Raw genomic sequence first — 8080 nt, 5'->3', positions numbered from 1 at the left:
TCTGCACACTTTTAATCCCTGGAAACTAATTAAGATTTATATAATTATCATTTTTTGCCAGTTTAGTTTCGTCAGTTTGTGTGCAAATTGTGTGTGTGTGTGTGTGTGTGTGTGTGTGTGTGTGTGTGTGTGTGTGTGTGTGTGTGTGTGTGTGTGTGTGTGTGTGTGTGTGTGAAGATTGAAGGAATGGAAAAAAGAGACAAACCATAGAAGAAGAAATTGCATGTGGAAGCCCGGCCGTCTCTAAGAGGAGAGTGAATAGAGGTAGAGGTAGAGTGTTAGACAAGGCTTCCTTTATGTGTGTTGGGAGGCATCATGCTGCTGCAGTGCTTTGGGTGGGCACTGACTGACCACCCTTCTGAACCCCCTCACCACACACACACACACACACACACACACACACACACACACACTCACTCCCCTGTCAGACCCTGGAAATACCTCACATTCCTTCTACTTCACTGGCTGCTTTACAGCCAAGAAGAGATAACAAAGGAATGGGCAAGCGTTGAATACCAGCCCGCAGTGTGGACTCAGAAACCTTTTTTTCATTATTATTAAAACCACTGGACACCACACCTTATCTCGCCCATCCCATACAGAGATGTCACTGGCTGTTGTGCTAATGAGATAGGGTGTACTGTACATCTAAGTGAGCCACCAGCCTGGCTCACCTGTTAATCCCATTGAAGTGAAACCTCATCCTACTGTCTGAGCTGCGTGTTGGCTCATCCTTGTACATGGGCCCCGACTCGTACCCTGGCCGACTCCAGCTCCACCACTCTCCCCTGGGATGAGGTTTTCTCTTTCTCTTGGGCTCAAGTTGCCAGCTCAGGTGTCCTGGATTCCCTGGGTCTCTCTCCTCCTGTTTCACCTCCTGTAACGTGCCTCCTTTCCTTTTGCCATGCTCAGGTCATCTATACTATTCACCCCACGAGTCTTCATCAGGATGACAAAGAGGGATGGCTAACAGATGCAGTGCTACTCATTCACTTGTATGTTTTGGTCCACTGATGCACAATCAAGATCAAATAGATGATATTGCTTGAACAGGAGACAGCAGATTGATTTTCAGGGCCAGTTCATTATGGTGTAAGGGGAGAGCTTCACAGTCAGGTGATGTTCCGGCTGAAGTCCTTCAAAACCTCTGCTGTATGTTGGCCAGAAAACAGGACTGACAGTGGAGGAGCACGGAGCCTGGAAGTGCACATCCCAATGTGACTGGCAGGTGGAAATATACTGTGATTCAACCATCACTTCCCTGCTCAAATCGTCTCTCATTCTCACTTCACGCTCTTACCTCTACAAGACATGTGCAGCCTACCTGGTCACCAATAAAACTGAATCACACATAGTGTCTCCTTATCTTCGCTCATCAGAGTTTTCAAGATGTGGTATTTCTATCAGATGAAGGAATTAGTGATAAACTGTTAACTCCTGCAGGATCAGCTGCTCTATCAAGTCTATTACTTGAAGTGTAACGTGTAACCTTTCCCTGGGTGGGAAATCTAAGCTGCTGATCCTGGGTTTGGTATCGTAGGTATCAATATCTGGGGTTCTCTAACCTATTTTAAGACCCAAGACCTTACAGCTCAATATGGTTACAGCTTCACTAAATTCACAAGATTTGGTGAGCAGATTGGCAGACCCTCTACACAGAGCAGTAAGACCTTCAATCCACAAAAAAAAACACCACTGAAAATTATAGAAAACAAGATGTATGAAGGTCTTTTTTTCACTCCTCTGGTGCACCCATTTTTTAACTCATTTTTAGTCTGGGTTAGAAAAAAATACTAACAAAATTGAATTCTTCCTAAGTTTCTTTTGATTAGGTTCCTACCTCGTTTTTGAAATGGTTCGACATCCAGATGTCAGCGTCCAGACAAGAGGAAGGGATCCACGAGCTGATGAAGATCCAGTCAGTAGATGAATCAGCTCCAACCCTCATAAAAACAGCCTGCACACAAGTATGCATTACAGTTACCATATAGTACGAACTTTCTGTTTCATTGTCCTTTATCTTAGTATTTACATAAACAACCCTTATGTTTACCACAAAAAACAATACTTAATTAATTTGTCTCATTCTCCAATATTATTTCAGTTTCAAAAATGCACATTGTACAGTGCATAGCTCTAACCACATTTGAAATACACACAAATTACCTAGGTGCTTTAGTAGAGCTATGGTAGCAGCTATACCTATGTTGCATGTAGCTTAGCCTCTAGGCTACAGTTAAGTCAACAAAGGTGGGCAGCTAAACGGCTCATTTCAAACAAGTATATTTATTCACATTACGCAAAAACTTTATAACCCTTTCCACACATTATTGTTAAAATTAAAATGACACAATTCATCTCGTTTGGAGCTAAATTTTAATGCTAACTAGCTAACTTAGGGTAGCTAACTTACAGAATAATCCACTTCACCTTAACTGGGAGGAAAAAGATGAAGTTTCTTCTAACAGCCACGTCGCGGTTCAGCAGTTTTCTCTCACTGGTAAAACTGTCAGCTCCACGTAGTTTCAACTCCTGTAAATCTTACAGTAGTTAGAAATTTCTTATTTCAGTCTCAAATCTAACTGAGCCTCTGATACACACCTGTCCAGCTCGCCTACTCTGCGTGCGCGTGCACCTATGCTGTATTCAGGCAATGTCGGCAGAATGGGAAGAACAGCAATAGCATACTTTCACACCTTATTCCATGGTTAGCCCGAGTGCTAACCTACCGTCACACCAAATCAACAACCTAAATTAGATACTTATGTTGTATTATTTGAAGCAGTTTATTGAAAGCAGAGGCAGAAATTGTATATTTCCTGTAAAATTAGCTGAATCAATTGCGTTAGTGATAATATTGGATTTTATTTGGATTCTACCAGCGATGGTAAATTTAAAGCCATTCTGCCAAAATGTTGTCTACATGTCTATAGCATAGATGTCTGCAGCTCTTTGCTCCCCATGCGCTACTGACTGCAAAGTGATTTCGGATTAAACGATGTAACTTGAAGGCCTCATTGCCTGCACAACGCAGGAGGCGTTGACCAATTAGTTTGCTAGTGAGGTGTGTAGGAAACATCTGTAAATTGAAAATAACCTCGGTAAAAGTAGCATGTAGATTTTTTGACACGTGTCAAAAAAAGCAAAGTTCGACTTTTTTAGAAATGCATTTGACTTCACTTTATGATATTAGAAGACTGATACTATCTACAGTAAATCTGGAGCTAAACTGAAATAAACATCAATATGCATTTTATGGTATATGACCCTCCATAAAATATTACAAGCCCTAAAATTAAGTTTAATCCATTCAATGTTTAATCATTAACAAACAAAAAAAAATCACATTCATTTGCAAGTTGTACTGGTGAGTGGAGTTAGTTACAGTTAGTAGAGTCGCTGCTTTGCAAATTTTGATGCCTATGTAAAGAGCCTAGGTAACTGGCTAACTGACTACAGGCTGTGGACTAATAACTGATAGAAATAAGGGTGGTATCTTCTTATCCATCATCTTTGCTCTTTTTTCTTGTGATTATTTGGAAATCTTTGGGCCTTTAAAATGTATTTGCATAAAACAGAGGAAAAAGTAACTGTTTGGTTTACCTGGACATTACTTACAGATGTATAGAACCAAGGATGAGGGGTGGCAAGTAGTCACTGCTTTATTTTTTAAGTGGTTGAAGCCAAAAAAGGTCGAGAAACACAGCTTTACAATGTACCATGGCTCCAGTGTATAATATGCCAAGTGAAGGAAATGTAAGCAAGTGACATTATGTACAATAACAACAGTTTCAAACAAAGGCAATAAATATCACAAACAATTTCTCTGTGTGCATGAAAATTTCATTTTTCAGCATTATTCATGAGCTAAGAAGATTTGAGGGGACAGACAGAAAGGGGAGTCACTCAGATTTGGGTGAATTTTAGAGTCGTATGAAGAAATCGGGAGGGGGTTAGCGCATCAGGGTTTAGCCGTGAACCCAGCAGGAGGCCATGTCCCCCGTGGGAGGGGTGTCCGAGCATGGCACCCCCCAGGGGCAAGACAGACAGACAGAGCCACATACCGTTAACATGATGGTAACATCGCCGGGCATCAGCCTCGCCTCCTCTCATTGCCACGTCCTTGTAGAAATGCCAGGCCTTTGGGTGTGGTGGGAGTGGTTTTTTGGAAGAAAGTGGGTGGGTAGTGTGGTGCTAACGTGGCCCAGCGGTAATCCCACATGGCACAAGCAAAGCCCCAGGTAGTGTTTTAGGAGAGCAGTGGCAGCTCTGTGTCATGGCTAGCCAGGGCTAATGTGTCAGCTGGGTGTTTCCCCGGATCAGCCTCGTCCTACACCAGGACAGCCCTCAACCACAATGGGCTGCTGAAGATGACATATGCTGAAGGCAGAGACTGACTCTGTGTGAGTGTGTGTGTAATGTGTAATTTGTGTCACTTCACACACACACGCCTGCATGACTTTTTTTTCATAAACATACGCATGTATTCATGGAGGTGTGTGTCTGTGTGTAAGCATCTGCCTGCCTGTCAGTACATGTTTGAGTGTATACAGTGCACGTGTATGACTGAGCCTGTGTGTGTGTGGACCCAGACCAATGGTGGTGGGGGTCTTATTGATGTTGATGCAGTCCAGACATCTTTATTTAAAGCTGATGTGGTTAAAGTAGCCTCTTAAGCCGCCCTCTCCACGCCTCTGTGGTCTAAGCCAGTGTGAAGAGGTGTGCTAATCGCTCTGCCATGTCTGCGTGCAAGACAAGCAGGAAAGTTCCCTGCAGCCCGGCGATTTGATCACAGCTGATTAGGGACGCACCCATTGCCCACAAGGCGAACAGGTATGAGGGCAGATTAGTGCTGGAAAGTATGTACGAAGAGAGCATTAGTTGTTAGCTCAAAGGCAGCAAAGTATCTTAAAAGATATCATGGTGTGAAGTGGCAATTTGTACGATGCACAGAGCTGCAGTTTGGATTCATGAGTGCAGCGCACAGATATCCAATGGGAAATCTGTGGAAAGTTGACTTCGAATAGCAGCAGCAGCAGCAGCAGCAGATCCTTCCCCTGCTCGCCTGCTCCTCTCCTGACAGAGCTGCTGCTGATCGCGCTGCCTCAGGCCTGTTGTGACTGGATGCTGCCGTCCAAGCCTACATGTCAGTGTGAGACAGGCTCTCCCTGACCTCTCTAGCGCTAGGGGCCTCCCAGCCCCAAGGAGGGGCCCCCCGCTCCATCACATCCCTTCCAATTACTGACATCCTGCCGCCTTTGAACACACAGGAATCATAGTGAAGAATAGCAGAGGTCAGACTGCAGATGGAGCGGGGTGGAAACGGCAGAGTCTAAGTAAGAGGGAAAGAAAGAGAAAAGGGGGGAAGAAGAGTGAAAAGCTATTTGTGTCATTGATGCCTCTGTAGCCCCTCCACCAACCCTCCATCCTTTTCAAGGCTTCTGACTGAACCCTAATCAGGAGCAACTGTTTCAACAACAAAGACCGAGGGGCAGCGAGAGTTAAAAAATGGCCTTCCGATTGATTTAAAGAGAGAAAACAAAGCACAAACATTCCCATTGCCTCCTGAAAAAGATCAGTTTGGGTCAGTTTCAATGTGTAAAGCATCCGCCATGTTGGGGAAAAAGTGGAATATGAGGATCTCCACTTTTTCTTGTCTTGATCACTATTCAAAATAGCATCCACTAATTCAATCATGAGGCCTCACTAAGAGAACATTTCCTGTTACTACTAATGAGTTAATTAATATGAAATGACATTTCACAGAGTAATAAGGGATCATAGATTTTTTTGAGCGGGGGATATGTACAGTAAATAAGCAGTTTGGTTATGGGAATGACATGAGACGCACAGGCTGTGACTGGTTTCAACATACAGTGTGTTTCATAGCTGAAGTCAATGATGAATGAATGACTGTGCTCAGGGAAAGGAATAGGGGGTGGTGGTTGCATGTTTGCGCATGTGTGCATGCAGGCTGTGGCTGTCCTATAACGAATGGCATATGAGATTGGTTGGTGCGCCTGGCAAGGGCCCAGTGCCCTTAAACCCAAATTAGCCTTTCCAAACCCATATCCCCCTGGCACAATGAAAAATCCCACACGTACATACAAGCCCACACATTCGCAAATACAAACACACACAAACACACACACACACACACACAAGAAAAAAAAACACCAATGACCTCACTCTCCCAAACTGTGGTGAACACAGCCAGGCCAGAAATCCCTCTAAGGCCTCCCTTTCAGACTGTAAGCACTGTACTGCTGAGTAGCCATATCAAGGGTCATTATAGGGTCAGAATGGGCTGCTATTAGACTTCAGCAATCCCTGCAATTCAAGCATATAAAATGTGAATCACATTTGTGGTAATAGCATTACATCAAACTACTTTTGACATGTTCGCTGTAGTGTGGAAAGCACAAAAATAGCTTCCCTTTATGAAATAAACTTTACCATTTATGCTTTTTTGTATTTTTGTCTAAGCAAATGAGTTTTCGTGCGCCCTCCATTTCACCAAAACACACAATGTGTGTGTGAGTGTGTGAGCATGTGTGTGCATGTGTGAAAGTAGAGTTTAAAGGGTGTTGAAAACTATTAGCCTGCTGCGGAGAGGCGCTGTGCAGAGAATGAGTGATGAATTATTGAAGTGGCTCTTTGGTGTGAATGAAGTGTTGAAAATGTCCATTGCCACGGAGCACTCTGACGTTCCTGCACAAGGCTTTCAAAAGCATGTGTTAAAATGCATGTGTTGGTTCTGACGACTAACATTCCACGCCTATTTCTGCGGAACCATTAACAAAATGCAGAAAAGTGGGTGCCTACTGTTCCCCTCTTTTATTAATCTGCACTTCCCTCTCTTCCTGTCATAACACTTCACTTCCTTCTGTTATGGTTTCTTCTTCTTCTTTTTTCCTTTTCTCGCTGTCTCTTGTCTGTCTTTTTCTCTCTTCCCCCTGTTCTCCTCCAACAGGGGCCTCAGAATTTCCTCTTGTTACAGCACATCCAGTGATCAGTCACTGTGATTCCACTCTTTCAAGTCTTCCCTGTTTCAAAGAGCCATTGCCGTTGGGGGGAGAGTGAACAGGAATCTGAACCAATGCTTTTCGACAGCAGGGCCGCTCCTGCACGTTACACCCCAACAGCACCAGCGGAGAAAGGCAGGAGGGGGGGGAGGAGGAGGAGGAGGAGGAGGAGGAGGATGGCTCTCAAATACACATCACACATGAAAGTCACCTCACTCCAACCGGGAGAAATCACGGGCCCTGACGGAAAGGTAACAGCCGGCCGCAGGCACTAGGCGAGTTGCTAGGAGACAGGGAAGCACTGTATGGTCGACGGGATGAGCGGATGGCTGGTGTATTCGCTCAAATGGAGCTCACTGACACGTACAGACACACTGACAACATACAGCTAAACGTAAACACACTGAGACATGAAGGGAAGGGGCATATAACAGAAATACAGAATATGACATGACTGCATGGGATAAAAAAAAAAAACAGGGGGAAAAGAAGTCTTTTAACTGGATTATATTCCTAAATTCACACAACATAAAGACATTTCTGCATGATAACAGATATCACAGTCAATTCACCTCGCTAATAGGAAATAATCCCAGATATATTGAAGGTGAGCACAAAGTGTTGATCAGCGCTGTCCCCAGAGCTGCATGATTGCACACATACAGTCCTTCCTTCCCAGTAGTAAGGTGTTTTATGGTTGTGGGTAATAAGATGGCTGCTTGCCTCTCTCCTTGACCCGCTGCTGAACCTGCCATAGTTGACACGACTACACTAGAGGGATGGGAGATGGCAAGAGCCAAGCAAGTATACCTGACTGTGTTCAGTCAACAAGAAAGCTACAGCTCCTGACTCATCCAACCTCTTAATTTCAATCTCGCCTTCTGACCCAGAATTCCTTCCCCTCAATCCGACACGTTAGTTCCTGCGAGGAGAGCATCCTGGGGATTAGGCATGACGTGATGTGTTTCCAATGATTTAGCTCCCTCACTATGTGGTGAGAGATGCTCTGTGGAATGAGCCAGGCTGCCCGCAGATAGGGGTTTTGGATGAGAGCA

Source organism: Epinephelus moara, chromosome 8 (assembly GCF_006386435.1).
Source record: "Epinephelus moara isolate mb chromosome 8, YSFRI_EMoa_1.0, whole genome shotgun sequence".
NCBI classification, from domain to species: Eukaryota; Metazoa; Chordata; class Actinopteri; order Perciformes; family Serranidae; genus Epinephelus; species Epinephelus moara.
Note: the sequence above shows the minus strand (reverse complement) of the source record.